Source organism: Pleurodeles waltl, chromosome 8, assembly GCF_031143425.1.
Source record: "Pleurodeles waltl isolate 20211129_DDA chromosome 8, aPleWal1.hap1.20221129, whole genome shotgun sequence".
In the NCBI taxonomy this organism is placed as follows: Eukaryota; Metazoa; Chordata; class Amphibia; order Caudata; family Salamandridae; genus Pleurodeles; species Pleurodeles waltl.
Window position 1 is genome coordinate 1,162,566,108 of NC_090447.1, and position 23,367 is coordinate 1,162,589,474.

Consider the following 23,367-nt stretch of genomic DNA (forward strand, 5'->3'; position numbering starts at 1 on the left):
ATCCCCTTGCAGGTGGGTGCAGGAGTGACTGCATCCACCTGCAAGGGGATGTCTAGGGGGTCCACAGGAACCCCTTCATCCCCTTCAAAGGGGTGCCATCAGGGGGCAACCTGATAGTTCGCCACCTTTTTGTGGTGCCCTGTCAGTGCACCTCCTGATGACTTCTTTGTCTTTGCACCGGCTTCTATAATACGGCGCAGTGCAGAGGCAAAGAGATTCCCTCATTTTCATGGGGTCACATCCCAGGCAAGTAATATCAACAGCAGACCAGGCCAGAAGAGCTTCAGGAGAGCCTTCAGACTCGATCACAGCCATGAGGTGATGTGCAGTGCTCATCTTCACAATATGGACATATCATGAGCTTCTTGGTCCAGACATGTTTATGTTTAAATTGGTGTTCAATAACATAGTGGGAAGCACTACTTTTATTTCTAAGTCCCAGCAGCAGTCGAGCATCCCACTGCCAATCACTGTCTGTGCATTTCAAAAAAGTTAAAAATCCAAAACAACAAGTTGGGAGTAGAGTTAATTCTCATTGGAGGGTTTTCTAGGAAAGAGCAGTGGTGACTGCTGAACATTAACATTGGTGGGGCAACAATACCTCACTCAAATGTGGCACATCAAATAGGCCCCACTTCTACTCAGAGGATCAGTAGGGATCTCTAGAGCAAATTATGCAAATGTTAGGGATAAACTATGCATCTCATGGCATTATTTGCATGTAATTGGCTACAATTCCAGAGGTTCTGAAGGGCATTGATAAAATATTACAACACTTTTGTGGTGTGTCAGGCAAACCTTACCCTCCCAAGTGGTGTTAAAGTTCACATTTGTCTTACAATAGCAGTGGAACCATGAATATTCCAGTTTAACTTCCTGGAAATTGGCTGAAAGAGTATGTACATTAGATTCAGTTTAAGAAATCCGTTAATGCAATGACACTGGAACTATCCTTTTTCAAAATGTTTATGTCATTGTTTTCATTGTTTCATCCTGCAGCTTCCAAACAGTTTATTACCTATCCTACAATAGAAACTCTAATTGGGAAAGGTAAGGTGATAGAACTGAACGTAATACACATCTGACAATATGGACAACAGACAGCAGTGCTACATCAACGCCACATACTTTTATATGAACTTTGCTGCTAAATTACACCAGTTCAGTCAATTTCACTAAGCATTCACAGGTAACACTCTCAGACATCTGCAGATTCTGCCTTTTATGTCCATTTTGCATCAGGGTCAAGCAAGAGGGATCTTCATAGGAGACGGATTTCCGCCACAACTGTGCAAAAGATAGTCAGAATTATTTAATGTATGGCCACATTAAGTCAATTTAAGACAGGACGGACTTGAAGGGACAGCTCTCTAAAATGAGTAGCACTGGCAGTTTAAAGGGACATTGATATTCATTTGACTGGTGGCCGCTGAACAGTAGGTGGACGCCATAAAGAAGTACTTTATGATATTTCACTAAACGCTGCACCTCCTTCATAGGGATGCTATCCAGATACATAATAATAACAAAGAGGAACATCTTTGGCTGCACTCAGTACTTTACTATAGTAATATGGCATGCTCAAAGTACAAAGTCATGGTAAAGTATCACCCTAAACACTTAGGACTCAGGACCTGAAATTAATTTGAATAGATCAGGGCTGCATTAGTAATAATTTCAAACATTATCAGCACAGCATTTTACCTTCCACTTGCGTTTGAAAGTTCAAGAAAAAGTGGGCTTTGGCCACAGCCGCCTCCAGTGCATTGCCAGGCAGCAGTACGTGGAACGCATTTTCAGTGTGGACAGCTCACACTGCTTGAGTCATATAACCCCTGCCACATTCCTGTTCCTGTGAGGCTCTCTGAGTAACACTCCTGGCAGGGACCCATATGAAAATTCAACTGTGGATAAGGTGCGCATTTTTCTCCACACGAATAACAAGGAAATTGGTTGATCCTGTACATTGACATATATCAACCTTTGTCAACGCCTCAGTCTTGTTGCTAAATGCATTGAAAGAAAACTGAAAACTTGCTGAGTACAAACCTACCCACCCTGAAGAAAACCACACCGCACGTGAACAGAGCTGCAGGATTCAGCAACATTTAGTGCCAACACGGATGTTCCAGAGAGACCCGGATTGTTTTAGCTATTTTTACACAAACGTAAAGCTGCAAATCTTGCTCTGACGGTACTTCCCAGACTGTCTCATATGGGAAAATGCCCTCATGAAAATAGTAGAACTAAGGCTTTCCTTCTGCCAGCCTGCACCCTCTCCACGCTCTTGTCTTTTACAGAGGGGTTTGCACTCACAGGCCATGAGCTCACTTTGCCTAAAGCTAATTAAAACAAACAATTCGTGTAGCAAGCAATTACCTCTCTCATTATGGGCTCCAGTTTGTTTAACAAAGTTAGAGTTCCCGTGATTTTTCAAGTGTATTGCTTGCTTTAGAGAATTAGTGAACTCAGGCTGCCAGTGCCTGTATTCTTGGTAAGCTTTTGTTTTTTGCTTACCGAGTCGCTTGGTGCCGTGCTGTGGTCCACTCACAGGGTTGGGGGCTGCACTAAGGAACCATTGGAACTGTCAATGCTCTTCAGCTCCTGGTTGCCAGTGCAGGCTCAGTGAAACACAGACACCACTTGAGCTGGCGCTCAAATAATGGTGTCCACACTTTAACTGCAATGCGGGAATCAAGCAACTCGAGTCTGCACAGTGCACCTTCAGAAGTTCTGATGACAAAAAGTGCAGACTCGATTTCCCGCCTTCCCTTCTGCTTGAACCCTCTACCCCACTCTTTCCCAACTTGTATCAGGGTGGAACCCACAACCCTGTGACGAGTTGGGAAAGTGTGGGGTGACTATCCTCACCACTCTCTGACTGACATAAAGCCCCTGGCACTACAGGGCTTTAGCATGAAGCGCCCAGGACTTATTGTACCTCCTTGTCATCAAGGGGTGGAGACTGGTCCCCCTGGACTTTGCCTAGCTGATGACCTCACAGGCCTCATGGCTGTGAGTTTGTCAGTCTGGCAAATACATTAAGCTCTGGGACCGCCCACAGGCAGCAGGTTTAGGAAATGGCATGCATCAGCATTGCTCGCTGGCAGTGTCTCATGAGGGTCTCTGAGACAATTAACCTCAGCAAAAACAAACAGCCCCGGTCCCAATTAAGATGTGTGTGCAGTATGCAAATTTTAAAAAAAACAGATTAAAGATTTAGGCTCATATTTATACTTTTTTAGCGCCGCATTTACGCTGCTTTTTGAGGCAAAAATGGCGCAAACGTACAAAATACAATTGTATTTTATAAGTTTGCGCCGCTATTGTGTCAAAAAATGACGCAAATGCGGCGCTAAAAAAGTATAAATGTGGGCCTTACTTTTTTAACTTGGGCAAGTACCAGCAAGCTAAATGAGTCTAAAGACGTGCACTCTGCACCCTGGAGGCCTTCCTAATCCTCACCGTAGTCCAAGGATAGCTCTTGCAAGAAATTGCATCTACAAGTGCAGGTGAGCAGAGTGATAACTCTTTTCTTGGCAAGGTCAATTTCTCATGGAGAGGCTTTTAGTTTTTCGTTCTTCTTTAAGCTTTGGTGGAGGTCTATAATCCATTTAGCCTGACTGCCCTTTGACTTTGAGGGCTTGTATACCATTGCCCTATGTCTGTTGGCCAGCCACTAACCCCCGTTCGTCATTGTAGATGGTCCACTGTATGTGAGGAGCAGCTGGCGTATTTGGGGCCGAACTGGAAACCAAAGGCAGTCCTCGCACAAATGTGCAAACTAGCCATGCACCCTTACCCCTCTCCCATTTCCTTTTCTCCCTCTCTTTTTTGCCTTTCTTCTCTCTCTTTCCTCTGTCTCTATTAAAGCACCTGCTGTGGCAGAAAAAATGAACCTGGGAGGAGTGGAGAAAATAGCAGACGTGCCAGCAGCAGCCCTTCACCTTAAACAACAGCCTCAAAAGGCTCCAGCTCATCAAGGAAATGCCTAATGGGATAAATGGGCAGTCAGGCCCTGGACCCATTGCCTGTAGGGTGTCAGGTCATTTGATGTCCCCATTTTAAGGAATGTACACCAATTATCCATAACTGGGACACAGGCTTCTCTTCCTAGCTATACTACCTCACTTCCCCTAACTTGTCTCACATGCACGTTACTGAAACACTGTATCCACAAATGTCAATGTGATTCCTTTGTCTCACCTTCTTTTGTGTTTTTGAGATCAGCAGAATCCCGACTAGCAATGGTTTCCCAACGAATACAAAGCATCTCAATTGTAGAGAGAGGATTGTGATCCTCCATTTTAGTTTTATGATCACGGTTGTTGTTTATAGTCAGGGAGCATGGTTTTATCGCTGTAATGGTTTGCATTCCTGTCTTATTGTGCCTTGCACAATTGTTACCTTTTGACCGCCAGCTTTACTTGAACTATCTTGGTACATTTGTGGTATTATTAAATTGCTGTGTGATTATAGAAATTCACAATACATTCACATCTGTATCGTAATTGTGGCTTACTGTACCTTGACTTAGCCTACAACATCTCTTTTGACATACTCCTTGACTCCTTGCACACATCTACCCAATGAGTCAACCAGGCCTGGGTAGGTCGGCGCTCCAACACATATGCCTTGCCCAATGGAAAACAACACGTCTTTCACATTTAATAGCGTTTAATTGGCCCTTCCACAACAAAGACCAGGGAAGAAACCTTACATTATGTAAGCAGGGACAAAGACCCTAACCTCCATATCTTTGGGAATCTGCATGTTAATTATTAGCATACCATCCTCAAACACAACCTCTCTATCTCCCATGCACTAGACAAGGTGACTTTACAAAACACCTAAATAAATAAATCCATAATTACAATCTGTATTCCCTAAGTGCGTCAACCTCAATTGCGCTTTAATTCTCTAAGTTCTACTTTCTTTTCTGAAACAGGACCACCACCTGAGTGTGGTTTCCCTTGTTGAATTTCTGATTTCGTTGCTGCTAGTTGGAGGTTATCACAACGATGTAGGACTTGCTGTATGTGTAGTCCTTCCTTGGTGTCAGTGCACATGGAGGAGCAGCTGTGGGTGTTCCTTGGACGTGGCAGTCTAAATAAAAGATTCACATTTGGATTTATTGAAGGAACTACGTACGTTGACAAATTGTCTTCTACCGAAAAAGGTTCTGAAAGCATATACATTTAATGCTGTGATAGAGGAAAGTCTGATTATACCAATTTTCAGTTATGGAATGCATATCCTTTTTACCTCTGCCACAGTGCATCCCGCAGTGTCTACATAGATATTGCCAGACACCCTTTAGATGTCATTACCTTTGTAATGCATATTCCTCCACCTTCCCTCACTTTTCTTTCCCTCTCTCTCGCTGACCTTTAATGTACTTTCTGAAGTTAATTTCATGCCTACCAGCAATGAATTATGCTGTCACTTTCTTGATGCCAGATAGTAAAGTCACGCTTCCTTGCTGATTACTTCTTGCAGAAGCTCAGAAATTCAAAGGAAAGGCCCCGAGCTACAGCTTCAGAGTTCATAAAGGAAACACTATGCCGGCAGTGTATGCAACCGTCCACTCAGATGACTGTAATGCCAGAACAGCCGCTTCCCGGTGCCAACTTTATCAATATTTCTTTGAATGCACAGTCTGCCTGCGCTGTTCTTCTTCACGTGTCCTCATGTGATTATATGTGGGTTAAAGTTTGATTGTTCTGCGCTCTTTGTATCGGGGGGCATATAACCTTTTGTGACCCACGGAAGAAAAAGGCATTTTTCGCAATTGTATTTGAACCACTGTCGATAATTTTCCTCCAAGAAAATACAAAATGGACGCGAGTTATCATCAAGGCATGGGTTCATCTCCTAATGTCGGCGCTTCTGCATACGGCTGAGGCCCTCGGTGTGGAGTCCTCGGAACATATAAGAAAAGAAGTAATACAAACGGTAGCGGTTTCAGAAGTGGTGTAACAACTTTTGTAATCGGCAAATTAACAACCAATGGGGGCTTAACCACTTGTCCAAATTAGGACGTCGTTTTACAACTATTGATAACTGTTACCAATCTCACTGTCAAATCCACGCTAACAGAATGAAGGGCCGAGGTACAGCCATTAAAACCTGGCCCTGTAACATGGAAGATGCATACATTCTCTGTAGTAGGCACTGAAACCAACTGAGCTGTATTTTCTCCATGACAACAATTCAGTGAGATTACTTAGTGGTGTTCTTGCAGTCGTGGCTTGTAGGGAGCAGAAGGGGCGGGGCGGAGGAATAAACATTAAATTATAAAAAATAAAAAAAACACTTACCTGCACGCTGCCGTGCCGCTCCGATCCTCCGTATCCTCTGCTTCGTCGCTGCAGGCATAGGCTCCCAGCCTGTCAGAGCAGCATTAGGATTGGCTGGGAGCACCCAGCCACGACGCTCCCAGGCCGACTGGGAGCCTGTGATTGCTTTTTCCAGCCCAGCAACGAGAGAGTCTACAGCGCATGTGTGTTTGCCCGGCCCGAGATGGCCGGCCAAACACACATGCGCTCTGAGGGGGAGTGCTGATCACTCCCCCTCACTGTAGTCACCCCCGTGGCCACACCCTTTACAAGAAAATGATAAAAAACACAGTTTATTATTGTTTTCCTGTAAGGGTTTTGCAGCTGCTGCTGTTGGCAGGGGTGATGCTCCTCCACCCTAATGAGGGAGCCGCCCCTGTGTTCTTGATGTCCTAAATTCAAACTAGCATGAGAGTGTGTTACTCACTTTCATTTGAATCGTATACATCATTTTATTAGTATTATTATTATTAGGATATTTGTAGTTTCTTAGTTATAAATTAGCAATAATATGTCAGTCTTGGTCCCTGGTAAGTATTGCATCAGCTCCAAGTTAAAAGTGTGCATGCCTGGGTCATCAACTTGAGAAGCATACACGTGACCCAATACCTCACTGAAGTCCACCCTATAATCTCACATCGTATATGGAATACATTAGACCTTTACATTCAACATCAGCCCTCATAATGGGAAATCTGTTGATCTTTAACATGTACCCACAATGCTCAATCACTGTGTCTAAAAGCACAACATTTTGTTATCTATCAATAACTTTACGCCTCCCGCCTCTTCAATACCCCTTCCTCACTCTACTCCCACCTATTTTTGTTTTAGATCCTCTATTGAAGTCATTCTCACTATGGCATGTACAACACACATTTCCTACCTAAAAACATGACAACAGAACTAATGGTAAACCTTAGATCAACTTTATGACAATAATTCTTGATCATCCTTAATGTTTACTTCTTATCCCACTGCGACTCACTTATCCATATAATTCCTCATTGTAATGCTTTCACTTCTCTTTTTCACGATTCTCGATGTCTTTTATTCACTTGATTACCAATTATGAGTGTCTGAAATGGTATTCCAAGTGGAGATGCTGCCAGGCGGATGTTCCTTTAACAGGTGTGAGAATACATGAGCTAGTTTTTCCAAGTGCATTTCTACACCCAGTAAACCACATGCAGTCCTGCTGACATTTTCCACCAGCTCTGAGCACAGGTAGGGACTATCAGCGAAAAAAGGGAGTCTGTATTGTGTAAATGAACCTGGTGTTCCTTGGTCCACATGTGTATTCCCATTCCTGGTCTCTTACTCGTAATTCCTGGATTCAGAGAGTGGAGATGTCAGATAGAACACATAACTCTAGCCTGGTATCCCCTTGCTGAATTCTAGGCAACTAGTAATGAGGACCTTATTGTGTCAGGCCGTTTTTTTATCAGGTCAAACTAATTCATGCCTTCCACGGAGAGGCAACGCTGTGGTAGACATCACATGACCATTGTAATGTACATCACAGAGCTCCAGTGACATATTTATGGTCAAGCTTGACAGTTTAGCTATCACCAGACAATTATGTGAGAACCACTCTAGGAGGGGCTTTGGCTCCACCCACATAATGATAGCCTGGAGTACATGTTTTGATTGAGTAGAAGTTGCTTCCACAAAAAATGCTTGCTCTCCATTCAGCTGAAATCATTTTGTTTATTTCTTCAGCTGCCTGAGTTCGAACATTCAGAGGCACACACATGACACTGTAATGCTATTAAGGTGTCTTTGATAACTAGATAAGTTAGATTTTGTCTTTCTGCAAGAGCAGTGCAGATGGGAGAAGGGCATCCATGAGGAATGTACTGCAGCCAAAGTGACCTGACCTTCCATTATAATGTTAGACTTCAGAGTGCGCTTTGTGTTTGAGATCAGTATGGGATGCCCGTGGCTACACTTATCTACATTGGTTTTTAGGTCTGGCTTGATAGTTGAGCTCTCACCTGAACTTATGTGATCAACACAAAAGAACGTTCAAAGTAATATTCCATCCACATGATAGTTCTCTTAAGTATAGGGTTTATTTAGGTCAAATTTGTGCACACTCTCTCAAAAAACTGCTTATATTGCACTTTTTTGTTGTGGTAAAGCTTATACTCAATAAGGGACTCAGTTGGTTATAGTCAAACCAATGATCATGGTGTTAGGACTGATCAGTTTGTGAAACGGTATGATAAAGGCAAGAGGCTTGACATGTTTTTTTGGAAACTCATATGTTAAAGTAAATCAGCATTTAAATGTTGGTTGATATAACTCTATATTAAAGCATACCGATAAGTATTATGCTACATGGAATCCCACAGATTACCGTAGTAGGCAGTGGTTTTGGTGACGCAATGTCCCTAAGGTCTGACTGCATTCTATATGGGCCCGACTATGGTGAAGCACGACAGGGCCCGCGCAGAGCCTCCATTTTAGATCTTACATTTTAGCTTGCCATCTTTTTCTGATGGTGACCTTTTTGACATGGGTTTTCACACATGCAAATATGTACTGAGGAAACACTGCATGCAGCCTAATCCTTGTAAGTGTTGCTGCCATGTAGTCTATACACTCTGTCCAAGGCTGGAAATGCAGAACGAAATGCCCTTGTATCATGGTTTTCTGTTGGAGACAGCTCCGTACTTGTGGACATATCATCGCATCAGCTCTGCACCTCTGACACAATCAGATATGTGCAGTACTTTCATTATAAAAACTGTCTCAGTGTTACATTTGGCAAAGGAGCATTACTGCAGGGATTATCCTGGAGCGTAGTGCACTGTGACCAGGATGCAGCCCTACTGACTCTGACCTCCATTCTTCAAGGGATGATAGCCTGCACTACACCAGGCCAACTCCCTTGCTCTCTGATGTATCCTTCCCAGTAATGCGTAGGGGGGGGTTGGTTAGGCTCTCCAAATTGATCTGGCAGAGGACACCCTCACTTTGCTCTCAAGAGTGTAGGTAGTAACAGTTAGGAGTGTACTAACACAGTAACATTGTCATCATTAAACTGCTTATTTTGTCATCATTTTTATAATGATTGTTACCAAACTTTGTTTCATCTGCCCAATAATCACAGCTCATGGTTTTAATTGTTGCAATAAATGTTTGAAAATACATTTTCATATCTTTCTTCAGTCTTGCATTGGGCATGCAGCGTGACAGTGAAAGGGTACATCTGTTTCTATAATTTTCTTGGGCATCCAAGTAGTAATGTTTGAGGTTACAGATACCATCTGGTACCCTAGTAAGTTTAGGGGTTCAGATGGGGCATTGTGAGCTAGCTAGGAATTCTGTCAACATTTCCTGATGATATAGACAGACTGAGGACCTCATTTACAAGGCTTTTGTGCCGCCTCTGCATCTTTTTTTTTTGACGCAGCGGCGGTGCAAGAACAACTCTATATCTACAAAGTGAATCTAGAGGCCTCCAGCATCAGTTTTTAGACCACTGCGTCATTTCCATACAGCGGCGAATCTGCCTGCATCAGATACCGACAATGAAATGCAAGGTAGGCATTTCCCCTTTAAAAATCTTACAGGAATGACGTAGCCATATTTCCAAACTTTTTGGAAAATGGCTCATCCTTTGCAAAAGTTGCACAAAGTCTGCAAAACGGCAAAAACAATAACACCCGGTCAGATCAGGCTTAAAAATGACGCATTGGCACAGGTACATCAGGAGAACAGAACCCAATCAGCCTGGCAAGCTCTGAGACACCAAGGACCTAATTCTACTTCAGCTGGGAGCACCAAGAAGACCACCACAACCACCATCATTACCACCACAATCATCACCACCCGCACCACAGAGGCAGTGCAGGAGAAGGAAATGCATATATCAGCAGTGTACGTCACTGATTAGACTCAGGGAGGAAGTGGTAATCATCTATTACTGTCTGCAGATGGAGCCCATTGTACAGCTCCTACAGCTAATTGCACCCAGATTGCAGGCAATCATTGATAGGGCCACCAATATCACAACACAGACCAAGCTCCTGGCCATGCTTCACATGCTGGCCTAGGTGGTCCTTCCAGACCACTGCAGCCCGAGTGGCAGGAATTCCACAGCCATCATTCTCAGCATTCCTCCCCTCTGTGTTGGATGCTAATATCTGGCTCACACCCTGCAACATCCTCTTCCCCAACACCCAGCAACTGCAGCAGAAAATCAAACAAGGTTTCTACGCCATCGCTGACTTTCCACATGTGCTGGGTGCAATGGACTGCATGCATGTGCAACTCGTTCGGCCAGCTGCAACTGCCTACCTATCCCGCAATAGGAAGCATACCCACTCCATCAATGAACGTACCATTATTGACCATTGTGGGTTGATCCTAAATGTGGTGGCCACATACCCTGGCAGTGTGCATGAGGACCTTATATTCTGGCTGTCCATAATCAACCAACGGTTCCAGGATGGACAATATGGAAATGGCCTACTTATAGGCAAGCAAACAGCAAGTACTTAACAGACACAATGACAACTAGATATGGGGACACAATACACAGATCACCATCTGCCTACACAGATAGGGACTGCAGGATGAGGACTGTTACACATACATGCACCATGCTTGAGTTTACCATGCTTCAGTTTTCATATGCAACGTAAATCAACCTGACATACATGTGAATGCATTGCAAGCCAGTTTTGCAGTTGTCGTATAAAGAAAAAGAACACAGGCATGCATGGCAGGCAGGAAATCTGCCCAACATCTCTGTGTGCAAAGGAGATGTACAATGTCCACTGAGGGGTGTTCGAATGCAACCCACATGGGCCATCAACCATGTTATGGCTCACATATCAGGGACTAAGTGAAAGCTGACAAACCATGGCCTAAGGGCAGGTGACATTTAACTGTGCAAATATAAAATATTATGACTAAATCAATCCTGTCTCACATTTGTGATGTGTAGACATCCATCACTCACCATGCTGCTGAGGTAGCAGCCTTGGTTGTAAGGTGCTCCTGCTCACACAAATACCAATCTGAAAGCAAAGAATAACTCCAACAGCCTCTGATTCAAGTGTGAATGTGTACTCGCTAATCAACTTTTGTGATATTCTAGTTTGAAGGAACCAGAAAGCGCCAGAGACCCCAAGTATTGTGTATCAGTTCCCCTTCTCAGATACATTGTACAGTGCAGGAAAATGTGTAGCTGGACTAACGAGGACCAACCTCAAATCTTCACAATTCATGTTTTATGTGCACAAATTGGGCACAATGTAGTCACACATGTACACATTGTTCTCCCACTGTGACATGCAACCATGGATTGGGAAATCGCATTTGTGATATCATGTCACTCAGTTGGTATGTGGGAGTGCATAATGTATGAATGCTATCATGTCAACTGCCCTGGACAATATTGGAGAATCAAAGGCACAGACAAATATAATGTAGGCCAACACCAACATCTGGGGATGACCATGGACACATGCATGTGTCTGTGTCAGCCATGTCAAGTATGTTACCACCCACCTAGGCTGGACCTACTAAAAAGATTCACATTCACATTCTGTCTCTCCACACATGTAGTGTGAACACATAGCATTGAGTGGACAAGGACAATGGGAATCAGCCTCCACCAAAATCTGCTGCAGAAATATTACAGTCAGTATGTTGAATTGTGTGATGTATCTGCATATGCACTGCATTTGACATCACATAGAGTGAATGAACATGCCCCTGTAAATGTCAGTGCACTGGCATGACTGACACATCATGTCATAACTTGGAGGAGTTCATGCCAATACCATTACACATAACACACATGGGCATGACTTTTGCAAATATAGTAATCATAAACAATGACACTGGCCCTTTTTGCACATTTCAGCTAACTAAGGATATGGGAACGAGCAGTGGGTGATGACACCATCTGCCAACCCACAGACCGAGCCAGAAAAGACCTCTAACCAGGCACACATCCACATTTGGAATATAGTTGAGCGGACCTGTGGCCTGTTCAAGGCCCAGTTTTGTTGCCTGGATGTTTCTGGGGGTAGACTGTTGTATTCTCCTTTCTCCCACCCCCGGTCTGCAAAATTATTTTGGCATGTGCTATACTCCGCAATATAAATGTGCAGACAAATGTCCTCTGCAATGAACAACTGGAGGACCCAAGGGAACAGGAGGAGGATGAGCCAGCACATGATTAGAAAATTCAAAACACTGCTGTTGGTGCACGTAGACATGCCCACATTGTTCAGAATTTCTTTTCATGAGTACGTGTAATTGAAGGCATGAAATTGCCAAACATGTAAATAAATGATTTAATTTACATATGTATTGGAGTTTATGTCACAGTCCCCGGACAAAACAACTCACCCACATCCAGGAATCCATAAGTGGCCACAACAATCGTAAATCAAATGTAAACACTGTCATCATCCTCAAAGTATCAGACGCAATGCACTGATCTATAAAAAGTATGGTGTGTAGTGTTTGCACTGGCTACAAACAAACATGTTGAATTGAAAACACTCATATCCACCAAATAACTTTTGGTACAAAAGAAAAACAGTCAGATCAAAATCACTACTGGATGCATTCAGCCCAAACTGTATGATAATGTCTGAAAATAATAGTCCTAAACTGCAACAATAGATCAGTGTGATTTATGTGACAACTCAGTGTGAGAAAGTCATCCTTTTAGCATGTTCACCCACATTTTAATGTCTGATACAGGTGGTCACTGACCCTGGCTGTACCCTGGGTCTGCTAACGAGGCCCAGGGCCACTCCTCTTAATAAAAGGTACATGGTAAAGTAGTACAATTACAACTGACAGTGACAGAATCCTATAAGTACCTAGCATATAAAAGGGCAGGGATATTTAGAAGCCCAGTAGATTTCTTGCATCAGGTGTCCACTGCTGTATTGCCTTCTGTAATTTTAGAAGTCAGCCCTGCCTTGCAGACTGTCTTCAAAAACATTTAGGCCCTCATTCTGACCTTGGCGGTCTTTTCGCAAGACCGCTGAGTTACCGCCGCGGTGAAGACCGCCGACCGCGGCGGTATGCCGCTGTGCGCATTCTGACCGCTGGGAGCGTTCCGCCGGAAAACCGCCAGCAGCCACACTGGCGGTCGGCGGGAAAGTGGAGACTGGTCAACCTCCACCGCCACGCCAGCAGAACACCGCCCACAGAATTACGACCCACATTTCTGTGTGGCGGTCTTCTGTTGGCGGTCTTCTGTTGGCGGTCACCTCCCCATGGCTCCCATCGCCTCCCGGAGGACCAACGCACAAGGTAAGTTGACCGTCCGTGAGGGGAGGGGGTGGGGGGGTGTTGTGTGATGTGGGCGTGCATGGGGGTGTGCGTGTGAGTGTGTAGAGGGGGTGTGTGAGTGCGTGTATGCGGGCGGGGGGTGCTGCTGTGTCTATGGGTAATGTGTGCTGTTCGGCAGGTGCGCATGTCTGCATGTATGTGTGCGGGTATGTGTCCCCGTTGTGTATGTGTGTGTAGGGGGTGTGTATATGTGCATGTTGGGGGTGTGTGCATGTCGGGGTGCATGTATGTGCATGTCGGGGTGGGGGTGGGGAGGGGGTTCGTACCACCTCTGGGGGGTGGCAGGGGGGTGGAGGGTGTGGGGGGAGGACTCGGGTGGGTAGTGGGTAGTGGGGGGTGGGGGAGACCCCTATCAGTGCCAGGGAAGGAATTCCCTGGCCCCGATAGTGCTTACCGCCATGGTTCGCACGGCGGTTCCCGCCCGCAAGAAACCGCGGCGGTAGGCAGGGTCATAATACCCTTGGCGGTTTTGGGACGACCGCCGGGCCGGAGTGCGCAAACTCCAGCCCCGCGGTCATGACCGCCGTGGCGGTCGGAGTGGAGAAGTGGCGGTCGGTCGCGGCGGGGACCGCCACGGTCAGAATGCCATTTTTAATACCGCCGGTCTGTTCGCGGTCCGACCGCCGTCTCTCCGCCGACCGCCAGGGTCAGAATGAGGGCCATTATGTGTGCAAATACGACTTTTGAAGAAAATGTACTTCCAAAGTGTAAATCCACCATAATCTTACATGAAATTCACAACAAAGGTCTCCCGTAGGTGCCACAGGGATGGTGTGCCATGTAACTATAAGCAGGTACATATCAAAGGATGCATGATATCCACCGGTGAGAGGAACACTGCACATCAACATGTATTCACATAGTTGAAGCTTAGCCCCATAGGCTATCATGGAAATATATGACTTAAGCCCAAATATTGCTAGGAAGGAGCTACATGTGTCATGACAGGAATCCAATGATTAGCAATGAGAAATTCAACTACCTGTCACTGTTGACTTCATCATAACCAGTACCAGAAAGAAGTAATGACTTACTTTCCTGTAAGTCAAAACCAAGCTGCAAATGGGCTTTCCTAGGATCGCAAGTTATACAGATATGAGCCTAGGTGCCAGACCGATGATGCTGGTGTCATCTCTCTGATGGACCATCTGTTGGCACATGCATCTCAACAACAGCCATGAGTCCAGCTGTGTAGCACATCATGGACTCATAGCCATGGAGTAACAGAATTCACCCCAAGAGTCTCACAAGTGTCACTCAGTGTAATGGGTGTATTGGAGGGACATTGATGGTGCATTACTGCTAGACAACCGACATGGATAACCTGGACGACCAATGTAAACATGTGGATGTCAACAAGGGGCTGTATAAGGGGCTCATTTAACACCTACATGCACATTTACCATCCATAGCCAAGTCAAACATGGCCAATGTGAGCTACACAATATAGGACACATTGAAGCAGATGGCCCAAGGTCACATCAATTGATGCATCCTTGTCTATGCTCTACTGGCGATGTCTGACAAGTTTGGGGCTGAGCCTGGCCCACATGAGTCTCATTACCTGTAACAATGCTAAACTACATGGGTATTGCATGTGCACACACACTGCTATACAGAAGCAACACCACCTTGATGCAGAGTGTAGTAACGTTTTGATATATGCTACTTTTCTGTCCTTAGTACTTCAGAGGTCATGCATGGTGTGGTAACATTGCACCCTCAGAATGAGTGAAAATCATGTGCACCACAAATCATGTGAAATGGACTAGTCAGGGCACTGTCACATGCTAACCCATTTGGAAATGGCACCCTAAGTGCAACAGTATACTCACCAACTTCTGTGTGGTATAAGTAGTACAGGTGCACAATGGCCCTTTGCACACACTTAGTAGTCCACAGTGGTCCCTGAAAATGCTTGAAGGTGCTTCACATGTATGTGTTGACATTCATAACAAAGCTATAGTGTACTGACACGTATACTGGCTTGGTAGCAACAGGGGGTGTACTTGTGCTAATGTGATAATCACTCTGACTTGGACTGTACGCTGTATGTAGGATGTGGGGCTAGGGGCAAAGTCAATCTCCAGAGGTGGACTGGCAGTGCGTCCCCAGAAGGGGGGAAACATGGTCAAAATGCACCATTCATTCATGCCTTCATGTGTGTCCAGGCTATCCCAACATTTGCCTGCACAGGAGACTGTAACCCCCATCATGCTGCCTGACAGCTTAGTGTCTGCAGCTTGGGACACAGCACTTATTGCCAGAGGTCTGCGCTCTCTTAAATGTGGGTGTACTGACCACAGTCCAGGGCAAGTCTACGGCATCCCTGGGGGTAATCTATGCAATGGATTCAGATTCCAAAACATAGAGGCACCTGGGGCAACCATTTCAAAGTGTGCCATTACCCAAACATAAGAATTATGCCCTATGCATAGTCTGATCCTAGTAATACATGTACTTTCACCCATGTACACTCCGAAAGCACACATTGGACACATAAAAAAACAGGAAGGTGATAAACCCAACTATTCATAGGCAACACAGCAAACCCTGTAACTTTCTAAAATGCATTCCACATCACATTATACACAAACCCACATATTTTACTCATTGTGTCAAAAAAATAGACACATTGACCCAATGTGCATATTTTCAGCCATCATGTCACACAAAAATGACACTTTCAATCCAACGAGTCAGAATTTCCTCATGGTGCTTTGTCTTGCCTCCTATGAAATCCATGAATGGGTGTGAAGGGTAAAATAAAAACAATGCATTTGATGAAAACGTGCTGCATCCTCCCAGGAAGTGATGCAATGGATCACACATGCTGCAAACCAGGAAGTGTGAAGTTACTTTCACTTTCTCTTCCACTCACAGTTCTTGTGCCTGTGCTTGTGAGAAGTTATGTTGTGCTGTTGGTGGAGAGAGGAGAGTTGTTTTTTTTGTTTCTGTTGTGCTGTCTGCTGTCCTTCCTGTGTCCCTGACATCTGATTTGTCCTTTGCAATTGTATTTTGTGTTGCATTTTACTGCGTATTGTCAGGTGTTTGTCTTTGGGGCAGATTAGTTCTAAGGGGTGTTTGGGGGTAGTTTTTTTTTAGGTTGTTAACTGTGCTTCTGGGGTGACCCACTACCTGCCATACATGGTGGCCATGAGAGGAAGTGTAATCCAGAGCCACAAGACAAAGGCATGCAATTTGCAGTGGGAGAAGGTCCACTTCCATATGCACCAGATCTTTGAGGTGGCGCGGACAACCCACTAGCTCAAACATCGCTGGACATTTATCATAAGCATGGAACATGACCTCCTGGACAACCTTGGGACAGAAGACAGTGGAACTATTACTAAGTACGCATTATTTGTGAATGATTCTTTAGATTGCACTTGCATTTAGATGTATGGTGGCACTGGCCTCCTTTACTAAGTTTGAACTCAGGGCAGGGCCGCAAGTCATATTGCTGCGCTGACCAGCAAACATAGCAAGTGCAACAATGGGCCGTAACAATGACATATGGCGTATTCCTGTCCTTGTCCCCTGTGCTGACGCACAAATTGCTGCTGACCACTAACACAGGTGCCCTTCTGCCATTGTGTAAGGGAGCATAATTGACAGTGTTGATTGTTGATGTGCATGAAGGGACACCTTCCTGTGCACACACAATCATCAGTGGCGTTTTCCTTTGCCTATGTGTGCAGTAAAAAGCAGCACACATAGGAAGATGTAAAACGTGGAAAAATCATATATTTCATTCCCACTGGGCCACTGTGACGCTCTCCCTGAGGTTGTATTTTATTCTGATGTATTTCCAGCATTGTGATCATGGCCTGGTACACTGTGCCAGAGAAACTTCACAGAAGTGTTGCTCTAGTGGTGCAGGGTAACACTTGGGCTTATTAATGAGGCCCATACTGTCAGACCTTCACATATGTCAGGGCACAAAGGCTATTACACCCCAATGCAGTTTTTTCAGAGACAGAACATGGCACAAAGGATTCAGACTACTGGGCTGTCAAGCGCCCACAAGGAGCAGTGTCCCTAGCATACCTGTTAGCACCACGGTGAACATGTCAACAGATGTACTGTGGGCACCCTGAGGAAGTGTGCACATTTACAACACATGGCCTGCTGCCAGGACATTTGCTAGCTTGTGTCGCCTTGAGGGACGTGCTTTGGGAGGAGCTATCTTATTTTGAGACACTTCAGTTGCTCATGTCTCACATAAATGAAGCATGATGTATGTGACTATGTGCATGGTTCTGATGTGCGGACTGTCATACGTCTGTATAGATCACCAACATGGGTGTATCTGATTTCAAAATGTTGAGGTTTGGGGATGGACAAGACATGTATGTTCAGTTTCTCTGACTATGCAGCAATGACATGGGCCAATGCCTGTGAAATGAGGTTACAAGGATGTCTAACTCGTGTTGTATGTAGCATAGTCATTCATGTACATGTGATGAAAATAGTAACGCTGGGGTATTGCTAGTCCTGGCTGAGTGTGTTCTGTGAGTCAAATAGATGCAGAGTGCCAGTAGACAAAACCTCGGGGTAGTGAGCCATTTGAAAGCCTTGAACAATGTGCCAAGACATGTATATATAGTTTCATCATATGTGTGTTCATGTCAGCCTGGCCTACCAATGTATGTCATTGAGACATGTCAAATGAGCTATTTCAGTTGTTACAACTAGAAGCGTTCTATGGCCATTTGCAAGTCATGGGTATTGTGCAATATTTGACCACAGGGTTCATTTTTCAAGATCCACAGTGCCATGTCTCATGTTATGTCTTGCAGGTGGACCTGAGCCTTACACCTCTGGAGAGGTGGAGAGCTACAGAAACTCAGAAGCATTCAGTGAGTGTCATCCTGTATGTCTAATGGGTAGTGCAAGGATTGTATGTGATGTTGTATGCTGTGTGCAATGTCATGTTCAAAGTGCATGTATCTAAATTCAAACTCCATATGCTATACATGAATACGGACAGTAAGATAGAGGTTGTGTCCAGGATGTGCATTTGCATCTGACGAAAGTCCAGGAGGATCTGATTGCTATCGCTGAGGGCCCAGATGTTTGCTGGTATGAACAAAGAGCAATGACCACAGTGCCAGGATCTGTGAACATATGTGCTGGTTGGTTCATAGATGAACATGGCAGGGGATGGTATGCCTAACAAATGCATTTCAGATGCACAGATAGGCTCACAGTACAATCTATGTCTAATGTGTATGTGTAGCCCACAAAGGAGGGATGAGTCATGTTGAACCTGTCCCTTTTTGCAGGGTCATCCCAAACGTTTTGCCTCCTTCCTCCTATTTTTTCTGACTAGATTTTTTTGTTGACTTTAGGACTCGGGGTACTTTCTGCTAACCAGTGCTAAAGTGCATATGCTCTCTGTATAAACTGTACAGGTGACTGACTTTCCCATAATTGGTATATTTGATTTACTAGTATGTCTCTAGTAAAGTGTACTAGAGGTGCCAGGATCGGTAAATCAAATGCTACCAGTGGCCCTGCAGTACTGATTGTGCCACCCACATGAGTAACCCTGTGAAACATGGCTCAGACCTGCCACTGCAGTGTCTGTGTGTACAGTTTTTGAACTGCCAATTCGACCTGGCAAGTGTATCCACTTGCAAGGCCCAAACCTTCCCTTTTTATACATGTAAGGCACCCCCAAGGTAGGCCCTAGGTAGCCACATGGGCAGGGCGCAGTGTATATCAAAGGTAGGACATGTGCTGGTATGTTTTTACATATTCCAACAGTGAAATACTGCCAAATTCAGTTTTCACTGTTGCAAGGCCTATCTCTCTCATAGGTTAACATGAGGGCTGCCTTTAAAAAAACTTTTACGTGCAGTTTTCCTTTGGGGGCAGATAGAGACCTGGAGTTTGGGGTCTCCGAACTCACAATTTTAAAATACATCTTTTGGTAAAGTTGTTTTTTAAATTGTCAGTTTGAAAATGCCACTTTTATAAAGTGGGCATTTTCTTGCTTCCCCATTCTGTGCCTCAGCCTGCTTGTATATTCCATGCCTGGGTCAGACTGGCTGTTGGACTGTGTAGCCTGCATATCCTGATGGAGCATCTGGGCTAGACTGGAGGAAGAAGCTGGCAGTTACTCCTGAATGTGCTGTGCCTACTCTCACACAATGCAGTCTCCAACCCCCTAGTGTGAGTCTGGAGCTAGGCCTGGGAACCGCAGGATCTTGTGAACAACAGAGTCTTCCCTTCAAGGCTTGCCAACTTCAAAGGCAGAAAGGGGTATAAGTAGTGGACCCAAAACCCCAGATTTTTAGATTACTTCTGGAACCAAGTGGAACTTCTGCCAAGGAGAAGAGTTGAAGAGCTGGAGGAGGAGTACTGCCCCTTTGCATGTGACTGTGCTTGCTGGGTTGGCCTGCAGTGGCTGCTTCTGCCTGAAAAAGGAGAAAGACTGGACTTTGTGGTATTTTCCTGCTTGGACTGAGCTTGCCTCCTGTTTTGAAGTCCCAGGTACATCAAAGACTTCCTCTGCCAGCACTTGGTCACTCTGCTGAGACTCCAGCCCTGCCATGTGGTGTCCTAGCCAGTCCCTGGGCCCTTGAAAGGTGAAGCTGGTAGAACCAAGGTGGAAATCCATGCACAATCAATCAATCAATCAGAGTATTTGTAAAGTGCACTACTCACCTGTGAGGGTCTCAAGGCGTTCAGGGGAAGGGGGGAGGCTGCTACTGCCCAAACAGCCATGTCTTGAGATGTTTCCTGAAGGTAAGTAAGTCCTGTGTCTGACGGAACAGGAACCGTGTGGGGAAAATTTTGATGCAAAGCGGCTGTAAAAATGACACGCCACCCGCCTCGTGGCTGAAAATCGACCCACCACCTGCATCGCGGCTGGGAAATTGACGCATCACCTGCATTGCGGCTAGAGAAACGATGCAACACTCACTAGTGGCTGCTGAAAATGATGCAAACCCACACACAGCGCAGTTTCCATCACCATGCAGCCGGATTTTGCACGCCAAAGTCAACATGAACTTGCGCAGATCCGCGGTGCTCCGTCTGGGAATCATCGCATTGCTTTCTTGAGGGAGAGAAAAACAATGCAACTCCTACCCGACTGGAGAAGAAATGATGCATGGCCTCACTTGCGAGTAAGAAATCAACGCTTTGCTGACTTTTCCGATGTACACTTACCCGGGCAGCTTTATTTTTGACACAAATCAGGTACTTTGTGTAACAACCACGTTTCCATTGTTTTTTATGTAGTAAGATTCTATTTTTTCAAAAATACATAACTTTACTTGTGTATGTTGGATTTTTGTTGTTTTGGTCTTGTTTGATTTAGATAATTATTGGCTATTTTGCTAAACTGGTGTGGTGTCCATTTTGTAGTGTTTTCACTGTATTACAGTGTGTGTTGGTACAGATACTTTACACAGTGCCTTTTGGATAAGCCTAACTACTTGTGCCAAGCTTCCAAGGGAGTGAGCAGAGGTTATCCAAGTGTGTATCTCTCCTATCCTGACTAGGGTGAGGGTCCCTGCTTGGATAAAGTGCTAAGTGACTGCCAACCAGAGACCTAATTTCTAACAATTCACAACACAGTGATGACAGTAAGAACGTGCCAGATTTACAGGGTCCTACACATCTATGTAGGGTGGTATTGTGCAGTTCACAGATTATGTTCCTGAAAATCATGTTCTTCCAGGACTGAGGGACTTGTGAATAAGGCCCTAAGTGTAGGCTGGCAGGGGTCAACGTTTCCACCCTTGGAACTGCAGTTGAATCGGCCACTCAAGTGGTGTGATGCCCCACACTCAATGTTGGATGGATTACCATTGCTATCCCCTGTCAACTTCCCAGATCTGGCAATGTGTGTTGGATGAGAGGAATGTCTGTGGAGTATTGTCATATGACATGACAATGCCCACTCTATCTTCAGATAGTGCTTGCCATTATAGTCTCCTAAATGTACTGCTAACAGGATCATACAATGAACAGCATTAGCCATTGCCATCTCACGATCCCTATGCAGATGAGATGTAGGACATGCATGCACACACCCATCAAATGGTTGTGCTGAGTGCTGGTGTGCAGCAAAGTGACATATGAACATCTGACATGTATGTAAAAGCAATGGGCTGCATGGTGGGACACACCCAGTTGCTTAGGGAGTGTACAAGACATCTTGGCACAGACCACCATACGCTGACAGGAGTTAATATAGGAGCTGGTTCATGCATCTCTGTGTGATGTGAGTGAGCTATCCACCCTCCAGTATCACATATGATACCTGGCACAAGTAGATTTTATGTAGCAATGTGTCCAGCTATGTGTCCTTGCCATATCAGGCACATCATTTTGAGAAACAACGCATGTAACTTGCAGTCCTTGTTCAAATTACTTTGGCTAATGCCAATGGAACCAAATGCATTGCAGGATGCAGAAGGGATATTGATGATCAATTCAACATGATGAGTGTGCCAAACCATGGTCACAAAACAGCATTGTTCCTAAGCATACTCACTGCTGACATGGTTATCATGCCAAGATGTCCCAATATGGGGCATTGCTATTATGCAGCATTAGCTTAGCTTTGGTTCCTTGACCAGAGTACATTTGGAAATGATGGATATTTTGCACCTTCACAATGTAATTGGGACTTGTGTAGTGCATATTATGGCTGAAGGAGGTATTTACATGGCATGGTTGATGTTTATTAACTAAGTTAACATTTGAATGACATGTTTTCTTTATAATTGTACAGGGAACATGATACCAGACCAGAAATAAAAGCATACTCTGAGGTAGGAAAGGTATTGACAGGTGCACAAGGCCTATAAAAGATGGCAAATGCCTTTGACAAGGGAAAAGCATCGGAGTCCTGGAGTGGTTTTCCCCATGGGGTTCCTACATTGGGAGCAGCAACCACCGCAAGGCTCACACAGCCAACCTGTATCCCATGGCACCCAACAAGTACTGCCAAATGACTTTGAGCAGGGCATGAGAAACGAAATGGCTGATTTAAAATACTGTCTCACCAGTCATGAGCATAAAATGGACACCACACTCATCCTGCTCCAGGAAATGAAGCAAGAAGGACACAAACCATGAGGAGCAGGATGAGCCAAATTGACCCATCACCCCTTCCCCTTGCAGATCATTGCTTTTATTGTTTGGGTTTTTAGATAGCTTGGTTTAGATAAGTTAGTGTAGTGTAGATTACTTTTAGTACATTATAGTTTTCATTAGGGGTGGGTAAATTTTTAGGGGTTTGGTTTTATTAGGTGTTTTTAGTGGGTAGAGGGGTTGACGTTTAAGGTATATGTTTCTGGGAAATAAAAAAAAATACAAAGATATAAAAATGCAAAAAATATATCTTTGTTTAGGCCTAGATGTTTAGTTAGTTTATGAATAATAGCTGTAGTTACTGTTGTCCTTGTCTGCAGATGTGTATTAAGGGGGGGTTGGGGTTGTTCTTTATGATGTGGCATTAAATGTATAGTATACGTTAGGTAAAGTTGAGATAGTTGTAGGTATTAATTAGTATTAGGCAGTATAGGTTAGGTTAGGATAGTTGGGTTTGGTAGTGAAGGTAGTTTTAGTGACATATTTATGGTTTCATTACATATTGTGTTTCTTAAATTAGAGTCTCCATCATGATTTACTGTCTAGGAGTTAGCATGTCTGCTCAGCTTATGTTAGG